The following is a 16400-nucleotide window of genomic DNA, read 5'->3' as shown; positions in this document are numbered from 1 at the left end:
CATTCCACGCGCCACGACTAAGACCTGATGCAGCCAAAGGAATCATTGATAAATACGTTTATAAAATGCCTTTTTGTTCAATGAACGTGAGAGAAACAGTGGAAAAGGAAGAGGGAAGTCCAGGATGACTTGATTTTTTACCGCCCCCACCCCCCAAGGCAGCTGGAAAAGAGCTGCCATCACTCTGGGCAGGGAAAGTTCTGGTGGAGCAGTTTTGGGGAAGAGAAAGTACTTGTTCATTTTGGATGTGATGGTTTGAGAGGCCTGTTGGATGATGAAATGAAGGTGCATCGGCAGTGTCAGGGGAAGTTGGGGCTGGAGACCTCTGGGCGGTGCTGCCCCAGCCAGCGATGGATCCAAAGCCATCGGGAAAGAAAGGAAGCAGGTCAAGAGGGGTTTGAGGGCTGAGCCAGGAGGTGTTCCAGCTCTAGTGGAAAAGTCAGGCTGCTTCCAGTTTTCTGGAAGCAAAAAGTTTGTTCCTTTTGTTTTTTTTTTTTTTAAGGCTGTGGCAAAAAAAAAAAAAGGCTGTGGCATGTGAGATCTTAGTTCCCAGACCAGGGATTGAACCTACACCCCTTCCATTGGAAGTGCAGAGTCTTAACCCCTGGACACCAGGGAATTCCCACTCCTTTGCTCTTGCCTTTGCCAGTATAAAGTGGCGCATGGCCCTCTCTGATGCGGGTGTTTTCTTTGTCTAGTTTATCCTTTGAGCTCTATAATGCATGGACTTCAGGGTCACTGTTCTCAGGTCAGATACCACTTGGCCTCATCCTGGCTTTGGGCTCTGAGGCAAGTGACTTACTCTCTGACACTCCGTGTTTCCTTACCTTGGGATGGAAACTGGGAGTAAAAATGCCTCCAGTCTCCGAGACTGGAGGGCTCAGGGGGTGCAGCTGTATTCATGCTGGGAAGCTGTTAATCGCTTTATCGCTGTAAAATGCTCCCCGGCCCTGCCAGCGGTTGAGAAGTGAGAACAGTGACGGATCACATATTTTTAAAGTCCTTTGAATCTTCCCTGAACTGAAAACCACATTTTAATTTAACCCACACTACTGCTATTTTCCTTTTTTTTTTTTAATTCAAAATAAAAGAGAGGTCAAGGAGGCACTGCAATAAATTCTCCACCCACGTCAGCCACTTAGGTTCCCTGTGATTGAAACAGGGCATCCAGAGATCAAATCTGGCCTGCGGCTGCGGCAACCGGTACGGGAAGCGCAGATGCGCAGGCCTTCAGAAACCCGAGAAACAGAGGAAGTGGATACCCCTGGCAGCGTCAGCGTGTCTGTGTTACATATGCTAACCTCATATGTGCTCTTCGCCACTGTGAGCTGTGTAAGAAGGTCCTCACGCTTTTCCAGTACATGAACTGGGCCTCCCAGTTTTAAATTCAAGTTTTACAGTTGGTTGGAAAATGAACCTAAGACACTTGGCTTCACTCAACAAATAATACAATTGTGAATTTTTTTTTTTTTTTGTCTTACTCGCAAAGTAAGCTCAGTAAGAACCAAGAGGTAGGTAGAATGGAATTCTGAAGTCTCGTCTCTCAATTCTCTCATTAGAATGTCTGCTGTGTTTGCATATGTGGTTTACAGGCTACGAATTTGTGGCTTTTCTGTTTTGCAAGAGTTACTGTCAGTGAGACGTCTACCAAAGGGAACACTACTATTACTGGTGACCAAACGTATGGAGCCCTGTGGCTAGTTTCTCAATCCCTCCACGAATTTTGGAGCGACCTTCTGCAGATGGAGGTGGGTGGTGTGAGGACTGACCGAAAAAGAACATTAGAAATAACCAAGGAGAAGAATTAATAGGAAAGAATTTGCAGTGATGAAATTTTTCTTTCTGGTCTTTCGGGTTGAGGAAGTAAGGAGAATAGGCACCAACTGTGGGAAATTTCCGTCAACTTGGAAAAAAACAATAGAATAAATAATTCTCAGCCACGGGGTGAGAGCCCAGGCAATCACGGGGTCAAAGGATTCTGTCCCATTTGTCTGTGGTGACACCTCCCCCTGCCCCCACAAAGGAACTCTTTACCCTTAAACAATAGAAGTGTCCCTGGGAAGCTGGAAAGGTGCTTGCAGAGGGAGTTTTTAGAAATCAAATCATTTCAGAAGTACTCCAGTGCTTATTCTGGTTTTCTGTATTTTCCAGATTTCCTTTAGTGAGAGTGCATTCCTTTTATAATAAAGAAATCAAAAGGTAGATAAATAGATAAAAATTGGAAGAATAAATTTAAAAGAAGGAAATACACTAGGACGGCAGAGATGGTTGAGTCGTCACTATTTCAAGAGGCCGAGTTGCTCTCATTTCATAACGTGAGGATTATTTTGTCTGCAAGTCATAACACTTCCTATAACATATCTGCCCTCTGCATCTATCAGTACGTGCCATCTATCAAAACCCAAGGCCTGATCTATGCCAACAGGGCCAGGCCTCAGCGGACAGATTCTGATTCAGCTTTCACGCCGGGCCAAGCCCACCCAGCGTGCCTGGTTCCGCGCCGCTGTCCCTGATCATCGGAGACGCCCAGGCTCCCCTCCCTGCCTCCGCCAGCAGCCTGCGCTGGGCTGTTTCTTGTTTGTGAGGGGCCTGCTGCCCAGGGACAGCTTTGCAGTCCGCCAGGGACCCAGCCGCAGCCACGAGGCAGCCCGAGTGTTTAGCGTTTGGGTGGACTGTCGTGGTGTTATGCCTGTGTGTCTTGTTTTGCTGGGGGAAGCAGGAGGGGAGACGTTCTTGGAAAAGGGAAGGAGATCCCCTCCGCAGTACTGAAAATGGAAATGAGGAGTTTATCAGCTCAGGGTCAGTAGAAGCCGCAGTGCCTGGCTTCCTTCTGCTCTGCCGTCCTGGCGTGGTTTTGCTTGGTTTTGGAAAGTCTGACAGCAGCGGGAACTAGGTAAGTTGTTCTCGGGCGGAGCTTTTAGCTGGGAGTCTCACATGCTGGGACCTTAGGAGAGATGTCTCTGACGCTCCTGAATTTAGACAGAGTGTCGCCTGCATTTACCTGGAGGGGAGGGTCTCTTACTTACATTATATTTCAAAGAAAACCCAGAGTCAGACTTCTTTTTTTTTAAAGAAGTAAGGTTAATGTGCTTCTCAGTTGGGGGTCATTTTGTCCCAGCAGACAAATCTGGTGACAGTGTTAGCTGTCAGGATTTATATGGGCATGCTATGGGTACCGAGAAGGTAGAGGCCAAGGGTGCCGATAGACATCCTACATGGCACAGGGCAGCCCGCATAGAAAAAAGTCACCCAGCCCAAATGTCGATGGTGTTCATCTTTGTAAAAGGTTAGCCATCTAATGTTTGCTGATACGTTCTTTTTACTGTATGTGTATGTCACAATACATACATTTATGACAAAAATAAAAATTACTTACTCTGCAATCAAACAAACAAACAAACATAAGGTTAAGCATCAGTTCCTAGGGGGAGAACTTCAAGTTAGAGTGCCTCCTGACTTTAGCCCTGACTAGAGACCCCTTCCTGACAGATGAATTGCGTAGGTGGTGGACGTACCAGGGTAAGTGTGTAAAGCATAAGTAAACCCCATGCTGCAAACAAGTGAGGAAGGTTTCACTTCCTCCAGGGCTGGAAAACCAGAAATGCACAACTCTTGTGGTTCTGTCTAACGCTGCCTGTATTTTTCCCCCTCTGTCTCATCCTGGAGCCTCCAGAGCCCCCTCAATTTGGTGTTACCTGAAGTGTTTGCTAGTTGACATGAACACGAAAATCCGTACTACCTGATCTTCCTCTTGATTCTACAATGCGTGGGGTCGCAAAGAATTGGACAGGACTGAGTGAGCACACATGCATACACCTCTTGATTCTAAGCAAATCCGGTAGTTTATTTCCCCCTACAGTGGGAGGTGGATCTCAGCCTGGAGCCTCCACGACGTGTCCAGAGAAGGCGTTTATAGTGGAGTCCCTCCTGGCTGTTTATCCCGAGCCCAGCACGTAAAGGCTGACTTTCCCACCCTTGGTTCTTGTTGCTCCTTGTGTTGTACATTCTCTCGGTGACCTAGTCCAGAGCCACAACTGATCTGTCAATCTGTGTGATGAACGCTCGTCTCTCGACATGTCTGTTGAGCAGACCCATAGACGCCTCAGTGTGATTGTCCTGAATGCCCATCGAACTCGCCGGGTCTAAAAGTAAACTCATATCCCTACCACCCCTCAGCCGTTCTTCCCCCGCAAGTCCTTATCTTGGGGGACAGAACTAAAATCTGTCAGTTTTCCAGGGTCCTTTTTATCCACTGACCACTACCCCTTCAATCTAGGTGAGCCCCAGATAGACTTCATCCCCGCGTCTGGATGATCTTGCCTCCTCAGTGACCCATAAAGAACATCCCGCCTTTTCCCCGTCATCTTGCAATGCCCAATCACCGTAACTACCAGCTGGTCTTCCCACCCTCCATCCGACCATCCTCACTGCTTCCAGAAGGATCTTTGTCAAATACCCCTGAATCCTGTGCTTCACTGATCTCCGTTCCCTTATGCCAGATCCCAGCCTTCTTGAGATGGCCTTCAAGGCCCCATCTGACCTGACTCTCAGTCTCGCCAGCCTCCTCTCTTGCTAACCTCCTCTGGCTCATTGCTTCAGTGAGTTAAACTGAATTATCTATAGTTCAGAAGATACAACATGCTTTTAATCATCCCCTAGATTTTGTATGAACACAATTATACTTTATTGCAGCAGTTTTGTAAGGGGGGCTTTTTTCAGTCTTCAAGGGTAGACATCGTGTACAAAATAGACACCATCATTCCGGCTCTGTGTCCCCGGCTCACCCCATTCCCAACACTAACCCTGAATCTCGGGCCATCCCTGAACTTGAAGCTCATTTCTTAGCCACATCTTCCCTTCACACCATGCCTTCCCTTATCTCCAGATCCCACCCCATCTCTGATACATACCTTAGGAGTTGGGGTCAGTGATGGGAGATATTCAGGGATGGAGTTAGGTAGCAGGGAGGTCTCAGGATGAATGTCTAGGAGTCAGGGATGTCTGTTGCACGCCCTTTTGGGTAACAAACGATGGCTTTGCATGTTAGCACAGTCACTTAAACATGGCTAAGTAAAATAGCACTCTCTAATGGACCATATTGTATTGTCCTGTTTTGTTCTTCTAAATGTCATACTGCCAATCATATCCCCCACCTCTAACTAATTTCTGTTCATCTTTCAAGCCCCCGCCCAGGTTTCATCTTCCCTCAGTTATTCTTCACTGACCCCAAGATGGGGCTAGGTATAACTCCCCTGTGTGCTCATGGCACTGCTGGGTCCCCCTGATCACACCGTGTTGAGATCATCTTTGGTTTGCCTGTCTCCCTGTCCCAGGCAGAGTCTGGGTCTTAGCCCTCTCTCTGTCCCTCGAATTTCACTAGAATATGCCTTGCCGTGGAAGATCCTGCATTAAGTGCTATCGAATGGCATTTATTCAATAAATGAATAAAGAAGAAATGAATGGATGATGTGCTATGACAGAATTATAAGAATCTGCAGAAATTCAATGAGCACAAATAGTCCAGAGTTCAGAAATACCTACAGAGCATCACTTCTGCACTCTATGTAACGTGGGACTGTGTACTGGCATTAATTCCCGTCTGGGTTTAACTTTCCTGTATTGGCTCCTGCTTGGGTACCAGCTCAGATCTTCTTAGCCTCATCTATCTCTGGGAGTGGTAGAGCCCAGATCTCTACCATCTTGCCATCCAAGGCCATGCTGGGGTTCCCCTCACCACTTCTGGACTCAAATGAAGTGTGCCCTGCAGGGTGTGGGATCTGGCTTCCCCATCTGCTGCAGAAAGGACCAGCTGATACACCCCAGTTGAGGGGGGAAGTTGGGTCACCAAGGGGTGAACTTTGACTAATGGGGAACAAGAAACAGCCAGGCGCTGGCAAATGCATGCCCTCCTCTCACATCACTTCCTCTGATGGAAGCTTTTGAGGTTCTGCAGTTCCCAACAGGCTCTTTGGGGAAGTCCTGGGTGACCGAGCAAGAAGCTGTGATTCTTGTGAAGCCACCACCAGCCCCACGCCGTACACATCTGCTTTCATCACCTCATTTCTTGTCTTCCCTCTCACATCCTTGGGATTCCTCCAGAGCCCTGGCATAGAAGCTTAGTCTCAGACTTTGTTTTCCAAGGAATCCAGGCTAAGATACATTCAAATGTACCACCATTTCTCTAGAAAACAGGGGCTAGTAAAGGTAGAAGAGAGAGGACCACCGCAGGCCAGGTGCTCTCTGGTGTTTGGGTCTGGCAGGCCTTAGCTGGGAGTCTGAGCATTCCTTGTTCTTCCTTGTCCGTGTTGCATTCCAGGGGAACCGGAATGATGGGCCTGTTAGTAGAAAAAGATCCATCATTTGGAACCTGTTACCTTGTTCTGATGCACGCTGGCCATCGGTCCCATGATTTCCTATTTTAAGATATCTTTCTAATTAAAAAGACATCAAACGAGTATCTTTAAATGTCAGTGATGCAGTGGAATATTATGCAGCTATGAAAATTGAGCCTTATGAGGATTTATGCTATATCCTGGGTTTAATGTCCTAGCTCCACTTCTTATGTAGTCTTGAGGAAGATCCAAGCCTTGGTTTTCTTATTTGGAAAATAGACATTAATACTCACACTTTATTGCATGGAATAGTTATAAAGACTAGCTGAGATAATGCATGTAAAGCCCTCAGCACAATGTCTTACAGAAGAAGCAGTCAAAAGAGATTTACTATAGTTATTACTCTAGTTTTAAAGTACAACTTGAGAAGGGTAGAATGCTTCTCTCTGTATGGAAAACAAGTTTAAGGTGAGATATTCTTGGGTTTTAAAGAAGTATTTTCTGGATAATTCTCAGTCCTAGTTTCAGTCTTTCTAAAACAAGTAGAAGGACCTGGCAAAAAGCTTCCATGGAAGAAGTGTTTATCTGCAAACCGTTTTGTTGGAGAACGTGTGAGGACCATATAGGACTTGAGACTAGTTAAGTCTATTTCCCATTTTCCAAGTATTTTCAAGGTCTTTGTGAATAGATTGATATCAATCCCCGATTAATAAATGTGTGGAAACTAAATCAGAAGTTTTAGTTTTTCAGTTTTGCTGTGGTCATTCAGAGAATTCCTGCCAGGGAAGATCCCAGGAAAAAGCTTTCCCCTCCCCAGTGATAAGTTTCAGCTTGTGCCAAGTAAGTAGAAAAGTGCTTCCTCCATAGTAAAAGTACTTCCTCCTTGTAATCAGGATTAACACTGTGTTTGAAGGAAATTTTTGCCTTCTTTTACAAAAGCTGTATTTAGAGTCATAAAAATTAAACTGTGATCATGGTGTGTGTGTATATATATGTGTGTGTGTGTTTTTTTAATAAGAATCTTTATTTGTTTTTGGCTGCTTCAGGTCTTAGTTGCAGCACGTGGGATCTTCACTGTGTCTTGCAGGCTCTTCATTGTGGTGCGAGGGGTTAGTTGCCCCACGGCATGTGTGATCTCAGCAGTGGCCACAGGGCTGGAAAAGGTCAGTTTTCACTCCAATCCCAAAGAAAGGCAATGTCAAAGAATGCTCGAACTACTGCACAGTTGCGCTCCTCTGACACGCTAGCAAAGTAATGCTCAAAATTCTCCAAGTGAGGCTTCAGTAGTACGTGAACCATGAACTTCCAGATGTACAAGCTGGATTTAGAAAAGGCAGAGGAACCAGAGATCGAATTGTCAACATCCGTTGGACCATAGAAAAAGCAAGAGAATTCCAGAAAAACATCTACTTCTGCTTTATTGACTATGCTAAAGTCTTTGACTGTGTGAATCACAACAAACTGGAAAATTTTGAAAGAGATGGGAATACCAGACCACTTACCTGCCTCCTGAGAAATTATGCAGGTCAGGAAGCAACAGTTAGAACTGGACATGGAACAGCAGACTGGTTCCAAACAGGGAAGGGAGTACACCAGGGCTGTATATTGTCACCCTGCTTATTTAACTAATATGCAGAGTACATCATGCAAAATGCCAGGTGGGATGAAGCACAAGCTGGAATCAAAATTGCCAGGAGAAATATCAATAACCTCAGATATGCAGATGACACCACCCTTATGGCAGAAAGCAAAGAGGAACTAAAGAGCCTCTTGATGAAGGTGAAAGAGAAGAGTAAAAAAGCTGGCTTAAAACTTAAAATTCAGAAAACAAAGATCATGACATCCTGTCCCATCACTTCATGGCAAATAGATGGGGAAACAATAGAAACAGTGACAGACTTTATTTTCTTGGGCTCCAAAATCACTACGGATGGTGACTGCAGCCATGAAACTAAAAGACACTTGCTCCTTTCAAGGGAATGGGCAGCTGGTAAAGAATCCACCTGCAATGCGGGAGACCTGGGTTCGATCCCTGGGTTGGGAAGATCCCCTGGAGAAGGGAAAGGTTACCCACTCCAGTATTCTGGCCTGGAGAATTCCATAGGCTGTATAGTCCATGGGGTCACAAAGGGTTGGGCATGACTGAGCAACTTTCACTCACTTGCTCCTTGGAAGAAAAGCTATGACAAACCTAGACAGCATATGTAAAAGCAGAGACATTACTTTACCAGCAAAGGTCCATCTAGTCAAAGCTATGGTTTTTCCAGTAGTCATGTATGGACGTGAGAGTTGGACCATAAAGAAAGCTGAGTGCTGAAGAATTGATGCTTTTGAACTGTGATGTTGAAGAAGACTTTTGAGGGTCCCTTGGATTGCAAGGAAATCCAACCAGTCAATCCTAAAGGAGATCAACCCTGAACATTCATTGTAAGAACCAATGCTGAAGCTGAAGCTCCAATACTTTGGCCACTTGATGCAAAGAGCTGACTCATTTGAAAAGACCCTGATGCTGGGAAAGATTGAAGGCAGGAGGAGAAGGGGACGACAGAGGATGAGATGGTTGGACGGCATCAGTGGCTCAACGGACGTGAGTTTGAGCAAGCTCTGGGAGATGGTGAAGAACAGGGAAGCCTGGCGTGCTGCAGTCTGTGGGGTCGCAAAGAGTTGAACTCGACTGAACAGCAACAGTGTGAGATCTTAGTTCCCCGACCAGAGATAGAACCCATGTCTCTTGCATTGGAAGGCAAATTCTTAACCACCGGACCATGAGGGAAACCATGATCATGGTTTATTATTAACTCCTTGCAATTGGGCATCCAGTCTAACTGCCATACTTTATTTCATGAATGCTTGTTCCTTCTGTGCAGCCACTTGGAGCTTTGGCAATACTGTGAGAAAGGGCATGGGCCTTCCCTCAACGAACCACCAGTTAACTTTCTGAAAGGTCGGCAGTGACAATCCCAGCCCCCATAATGTCTCTTTGTAGCATTTAACACTAGGGAAGCTTACTTTCTTGAAAACTCTCTTGTCTTCATGATCCTAGAGGCCTCTGTTTTTTCTCTTATCAATCTGATGGACCCCTCAACCCCACTGTATGTAGGCACGCTCCAAGAGTCAGCCGTCTTTCATTTTTTTTCTCTCTCTCCTTTTGGCCTTACCTCTTGGCATGCTTACTTCTGTGACCAGGGATCAAACCTGTGGTAGAAATACGGAGTCTTAACTTCTGGACCACCAGGGAAGTCTGAGTCAACCATCTTTTTTTGTCTGTCTTTTTACTTCCTGCATTGATTCATTCCCTTGGCTTTATACATCATCTTTTTTTTTTTTTTTTATTCTAAAAAATCTAGCTTTTACCCCTAATTTTTGTCTGGGCCCCAAATCTACATTTTCCACATCTACCTTCTGGTTTCACAAGCCTTGAATCGTGACATATTCTAATCACTCCCAATTAATTCTGTACTCCTAATTTCCTTAAGCTCTGCCCTCTGCCCTCAGTTCAGCTACCATTCTCCTAACTGTTGTTCAATCACTAAGTCATGTCTGACTCTTTGCAACCCATGGACTGTGGCTCGCCAGGCTCTTTTGTCCATGGATTTTTCTAGGCAAGAATGCACTGGAGTGAGTTGCCCTTTCCTTCTCCAGAGGACCTTCCCAGACCGAGGATCACACCCCCGTTTCCTGCATTGGCAGGCGGATTCTTTGCCACTGAGCCACGCGGGCAGCCCATTCTCCTCGTTACCCAGGCTTGCTTGTTATTCCCTACCACTGCTGCTGTTGTTGTTCTGGAGAGTGAAGGATGAGCCCAAGGATTCCTATGGCCATAGCAGTCACTTTCATCTTTTCCAGTGGAATTTTCTCCTGAACGTTTGACATTGCCTTTCTTTTTTTCCCAAGTGTGGATGGTGGGCTGGGAGGACATGCACTGTCTCAGGGCTGCTGGACTTTGTACCCCGAGGGCAGCACCCAGGTCAGGGGGCATGTCCCCTTTGCATGGTATGTGACTGGCGCCACCCAGAGTTCTGCAGCACGGCCTTGGGGTGGGGGGCTCAGGTGGGAGGGCTTCCGGCCGGAAAGACTGACCAAGAAGCGGCAGACACTTCCCTGGTGGTCCAGTGGTGAAGACTCCGTGCTTCCAATGCAGAGGGCGTGTGTTCGATCCCTGGTCAGGGAACTAAGACCCCACATGCTGCACATGGCCAAAAATTGTTTTAAAGAAGAGTTGGCAGTTCAGCCCAGGAGGAAAGTTTCATTTCAGCGCAAGAAGGCAGTACTGGATCACCGTTTTTCTGTCTGTCATCTGCCTGGGAGTAAAGTTTTGTGCTTGTCTACACAAATCCATACTGAGCTTGTTTTATTATAGAGCCACCCATCAAACTTGAGGTCTGTGGCCGAGTGCTGTTTCCTGTAGTCCTTATTCTTGACTTAGGGACCACTGTCAGGAGTTTCTAAAAGGAAAGTTCCTGAAGCTGTGCTGTAAACTGTGATAGTCCCACATTCCCTTGTCACAACTGGACTCCTTTAGACAGAGTTTCCGTCGGGTCCAAAGAGGCGGGTGACAGCGCAGGACCCACTTCCGCCCTGTGTCTTACTCCGCAGACTCCGCTCGCCTAGGTGACCACGCACAGGGCGTTCCGCCTGCGGTCCCTACACTCTCTGGACCTTTCCAGTGCCTGCCATTCAGCTGAGCAGGCCGTTCCCTGTCTCAGGCTGAAGTTCACACCACTGGCTTCCCTTTCTTCCCAAATTTCTGAGATCTCACCCTTCCTCCACTTTCACTTCCTAAACTCCACGACTGCAGGAACGCAGTCAGCAACTTCGTGCCGTGTTTCTTTAGCAGGCTGCCTCCTGCTCACCCTTTATTAGTGGAAGTCATCATGGAGCTAGATAACACTCGTGGAACGGTGGAACCCTTCGCATTAGCTGTGCTGGAAGTCTGACATGCAGTATTTTTCATTCTTATGGGAACCTCTGAAGCTATTCGGGAAATTCAGGTTTAGAGAGTTTAATAAGAGACATGCCCTTGATTGCAGTTGACAGTGGTGTGGGGGTGCCCGCCTGAGTGCAGAATTTCTGCTCACTGTCTTCCTAAGGCCCCGGTTAAATATAGCCTCTTCCAGGAAGCCTTCCTGAGTGACCCTCCCACCCCACCCCTGCGACCTTTGGTCATCGTCCCCAGTAACCCCTGCTGTCATTTCAAGTTCAGGACCTCTTAGAGGTGGTGAAGAAAGACTTCTGGTCTTCCTTTTTCTGAGGTTCCCAGTAAAGACTGAAAAGGTTCTAAGACAGGGTTAGAAGAGTATTAGGTATTTTTGTGTGTATTTGCATTTAACCAAATTCACATGTTTAATGTCTCCTCAAACACATAGAAACCCCGGATGTAACCCAATTTTGGCACATACAAGGTAATTATAGGAGCTGTGACACTCATCAACCTCTCTGTGAAGGGTTGCATGGTAAATGGAACTTTGAATTTAAGGTTGTAGGAGGCACATCTCTCAGTCCTTTCTGTGACTAAATGTGCTTTCCTTCTTAATAATATTTAAAATCCTTCAGAGGATGAGATGGCTGGATGGCGTCACTGACTCAGTGGACATGAGTCTGAGTAAACTCTGGCAGTTGGTGATGGACAGGGAGGTCTGGCATGCTGTGGCCCATCAGGTCGCAGAGGGTTTGGGTACGACTGAGCAACTGAACTGAACTGGAGGTCCTTCATGAGTACGAGGCCATTGGCTAATTGGCCTTTCTGGATTCTGTGTCATCTGCTTCTCTGTTTGTGACGTCCAGCACAGAGCCAGGACTGGGAACACTGTAAGCTGCCTTTTCTTTTTAAATTGCAGGATAATTGCCTTACAGTGTGTTAGTTTCTGCTGTACAACATGAATCAGCTGTGTACATGTTTATGTACACATATATCCCCTCGCTCTTGGGCCTCCCTTCCCCACCCCCATCCCGTCCCTCTAAGTCATCACAGAGCAGCGAGCTAAGCTCTCCGTTCTACCCAGCAACTTCCCGCAAGCTGCCTGTTTTACACAAGGTGGTGGATCGATGCCAATGCTACCCTCCCAGTTCGTCCCACCCCCTGCTTCCGCCCTGTGTCCGTAGTCCATTCTCCTTGTCTGTGTCTCTATGCTTGCCCTGCAAATAGGTTCATCAGGACCATTTTTTAAAAGATGCATGTACAGTATTTGTTTTTCTCTTTCTTACTTGCTTCACTCTGTATGACAGACTCTCGGTTCATCCACATCACTCCAAATGACCCAGTTCCATTCCTTTTTTATGGCAGAGTAATATTCCATTGTAGACATGAATCACTGTAAGCTGGTATTCCTCATTGGTTGATTGGTTGAATGAGTTGGTGAATGGTCTTAGAAAAGTCTTGAAGTCAGAGCCGTTTTTGGTGGGGACCCCAGCACCTACATCTATCTCCTAGCTCTCTGGCCTGGAACAAGTTATGTGACCTCTCTGGCCTCAGCTTTTGTCGTCTCTGAAGTGGTGCTCATACCGATAGCACCTCCCTTGGAAGGACGGTGGGAGGAACAGAGGTGAGGATCTGTGGGATGACAAGGGTGAGGCTGCGGGTGCGTAGTGCTTGGGTCCAGGTGAGGAGGTGGAAGACAGGTCTGAGGGCCTCACTGTTAAGAAAGCAAGAGCCCCCAGCCCCCGCCCCCCTGCGCCTTTGCTTCCCTGATCAGCCAGAGGGAAGGGCGGTTGGTGGCCCCCGGAGAGTCTGCAGAGCCCCTGACTTGGTTTCCTGGGCCCCCTCTCTTTCCCCATTCTGCTGCTAGATTGACAACCATATGCCGAGCTTACTTTGCCATCTACAGGGCACTCTCACCCACGTTGTTTTGCTTAACAATTTTTCAGCATTGTAAGATTATCTGTGGTTTCGGGAAATTCCTCCCCTTGTTATGATATGCCTAATACTGGCCCCTCTCCTGCTGATAGAGTTTATACCAAGGACGTTCGTGTCTATATTTATGGAGCTGTTTAGCGGCATTTTCTTTTTTTCCATTCCCCTGCCCTGCCGAGCCTGAGATTAGAAGACTCTCATGGAGAAAAGCCCCATTTCCAACCAGTTTCTGAGTAGGCAGATATGGAGCGCCGTTGTGCTGAGGGCCAGCTCTCCCTAACTGCGTGGAAGCTCTCCTTAACCTGGGCCCTCTTCCCTTTTCTGTCCATTTGGAGTCGCCACCAAGTCTGAGGGCTGGGATGGAGCGTCATGGTGTTAAAATATATATACACAAAAATTTACTGTTTAATCATTTTTAAGTGTATTGTTCTGTGGCATTAAGCATTTGCATTGCTGTGCAATCATCACCACCACTCATCTCCTGAACTCTTTTCATCTTTCAAAACGGAGACCCTGGACCCGTTAAAATGATAACTCCCGTTCTCCCCACCCTCCCTGCAGCCCCTGGCAACCACCATTCTACTTTTTGTTGCTGTGAATCTGACTACTCTTGATTCCCTCGCATAAGTGGAATAATACCGTATTTGTCCTTTTGTGACAGGCTTCTTTCACTTAGCACATGTCCTCAAGGTTCATCCTTGTTTTAGCACGCGTCAGAATTTCATTCCCGTTTAAGCCTTAATAATTTTCCATTGTATTGTCTTGTATTATCTACCACGTTTTGTTTATCCATTCATCTGCTGATGGATGGTCGAGTGCTTTCACTGTCTTTTGTCTCAGTTATGGTAGTAGCTTCCTAATTGTTCTCTTTGCTTCCACTCTTTCATCTTCCAATCTGCTCTCCACTCAGTCTGAAACCGCAAATTGAACTTTGTTATTCTTCTTTAAGTTCTTCATTGACGTTTCATTGTGCTCAGAATAAAATCTAACTGTCTAAATCTGGCTCATACTTCCGCTGCTGCTAAGTCACTTCAGTCTTGTCCAACTCTGTGCGACCCCATAGACGGCAGCCCACCAGGTTCCCCCATCCCTGGGATTCTCCAGGCAGGAACACTGGAGAGGGTTGCCATTTCCTTCTCCAGGGAATCTTCCCAGCCTAGGGATTGAACCTGGGTCTCCTGCACTGCAGGCAGATTCTTGACTGACTGAGCTACAAGGGAAGCTGTCTCTAGAAAGACAAACTAATTTTGCAGTGACCTAAGTAAGCAAGGCAGAAAAGGAAATCACACTTTCTGGTTTTTAAGTTAATTTTTATTGGCGTATAGCTGCTTTACGATGTTGTGTTAATTTCTACTGTAATGCAAAATGAGTCAGCGGCAAATGTGTGCATGTCTCCTCTTTCTGGGATTTCCTGCCCATTTAGGTAACCACGTGTATTAAGTAGAGTTTCTTGAAATTAAACCTTCTGGAGAGAGAAATCCATGTAATATTTTCCAAAGTGCTATAAACAAAACTTAGTGGAACTGAATCTTTTGCTGTTGTATTATTGTTTAATTTACTGTGTACTATGGCATCACCAACTCGATGGACATGAGTTTGAGTAAACTCCCGGAGTTGATGATGGACAAGGAGGCCTGGCGTGCTGCGATTCATGGGGTCGCAAAGAGTTGGACATGACTGAGTGACTGAACTGAAGTGAACTGATGGGTAATAGTTGATTTTTGTTGAAATTCAGTCTCCTATCTATATTGGTAAATTTTCTGAAGAATTTATGTCTAGGCTCTAAGATTTTGAGACCTTTTTGGAATAAGTCCTCCCATTTTTAAACCACAGTGCTGGCCCAGCCCGGGTGGATTCTCTGCCCAGTGTATGACAGGCTGAAATCAGGGGTTGGCTGCTCTGTTCTCATCTGGAACTCAGAATCTCCTCCGAGCTGATGCCTGTTGTTGGGAGAATTCAGCGTTTGTGGTCTTAGGATTAATGTCTCCTTTTTCTTGCTGGCTTTCAGTTGGGTCTCACTCTCAGCTCCTAGACGCTGCCTCAGGTCCTTGCCCTGTGGCCTCTGTCCCAGCAGTGGAGAACCTTCGTTTCACACTCTGATGCTCACTGACTTCCTCTTCTGCTGCCAGACGGAGAAAACTCTCTGCTTTTAAAGGGCTCATTGATTATGTTAAGTTTCTTCTACAGTCACCCTATCTTAAGGTCAGTTGATTAGTGACATTCATTGTATCTGCAAAAATCCCTTTGCCATGAATTATGTTACCGTGCGATTGCTAAGTCGTGTCCTTCTCTTTGCAGCCCCGTGGCCTGCAGCGTGCCCTGTCCTTCACTGTCTCCCGGAGTTTGCGCAAATTCATGTCTGCTGAGTCGGTGATGCTATCTAACCATCTCATCCTCTGCCGCCCCCTTCCTCTTTGGGCTTTCATGCACAAAGACATAATCACAATAATAACACCAACGTGTGGAGATCACAGGCGTCTTCGTAGAAATGTGCTTGCCATTTTTCTCTCCCTGTTTTATTAGTTAGAATTGCATTTGCCTGTAAGTATCAGAACACTTGATTCTAATAACTTAATTTTTTTTCAATCACAATAAATACAGAGATGAGTGATCACTGATACTGGTTCAGTGGCTTGGTGACATCAGGATAAGTGGCTGTGTGGCTCTCTGAGCCTTTCTTTGTGGTTATAGTAGCCCCAGTCATCATGGCTGTAAGCAAGAGAACGTGAGCACGATTGGGACAGCGTGAGTAATGCCTGTTACTTTCATTTGGAGTGCAAAACAAAACAAAGACAGAAAACCCTTCTCGGGGTTTTATTTCTGACTATACTTCCATTTCTGTCTCATTGGCCAGAGCTTAGCCAAGCGGCCACCCCTGGGTTCAAGGGAGGCTGGGAGAGCAGGAATAAGAATTACCGTGATGCCGATGATGACCTGTCCTCCAGTGCTGGATGATGAGAGGAAATGGATGTTGACAACGTAGCCAGCGTATCTGTTGTACCTATTTTCTGGAAGGCAGAATGGTATAGTGGAAGAAGTACAGAATTTAGAGTAAGAGACTTGTGATCCTGTCCCACCTCTGTTGTGTCATGGTTAGCTGTGTGACCTTAGGTTAGTCAGATAGCCTCTCTGAGTCAGTTCCCTTATCTGTCAAGTGAGAGAAATTTCTGCTTTGCTTATCTCAGTGTTACTATAAAGATGGATCAAAATAACCCATG

General features: G+C 46.3%; 1 protein-coding gene across 5 annotated transcripts in view; it reads left to right on the top strand.

The window, feature by feature from the left end:
• STON2 (stonin 2) overlaps positions 1-16400 on the top strand; it is a 159409-nt gene that overhangs the window by 9425 nt on the left and 133584 nt on the right. Inside the window, exon 1 of one of the 5 annotated variants that reach the window (XM_070469732.1) lies at positions 15475-15723. The exons of the other annotated variants lie outside the window; for them this stretch is intronic. The gene's annotated coding sequence lies outside the window, so the exon portion shown is untranslated. Of the gene's footprint in view, positions 1-15474; positions 15724-16400 lie in introns of those variants that run through there. 5 annotated transcript variants of the gene reach the window in all.

This window comes from Odocoileus virginianus, chromosome 6 (assembly GCF_023699985.2).
Source record: "Odocoileus virginianus isolate 20LAN1187 ecotype Illinois chromosome 6, Ovbor_1.2, whole genome shotgun sequence".
NCBI lineage: Eukaryota > Metazoa > Chordata > Mammalia > Artiodactyla > Cervidae > Odocoileus > Odocoileus virginianus.
The sequence above is the reverse complement of the archived record's forward strand: the minus strand, read 5'-3'. Positions and strand labels throughout refer to the sequence as shown.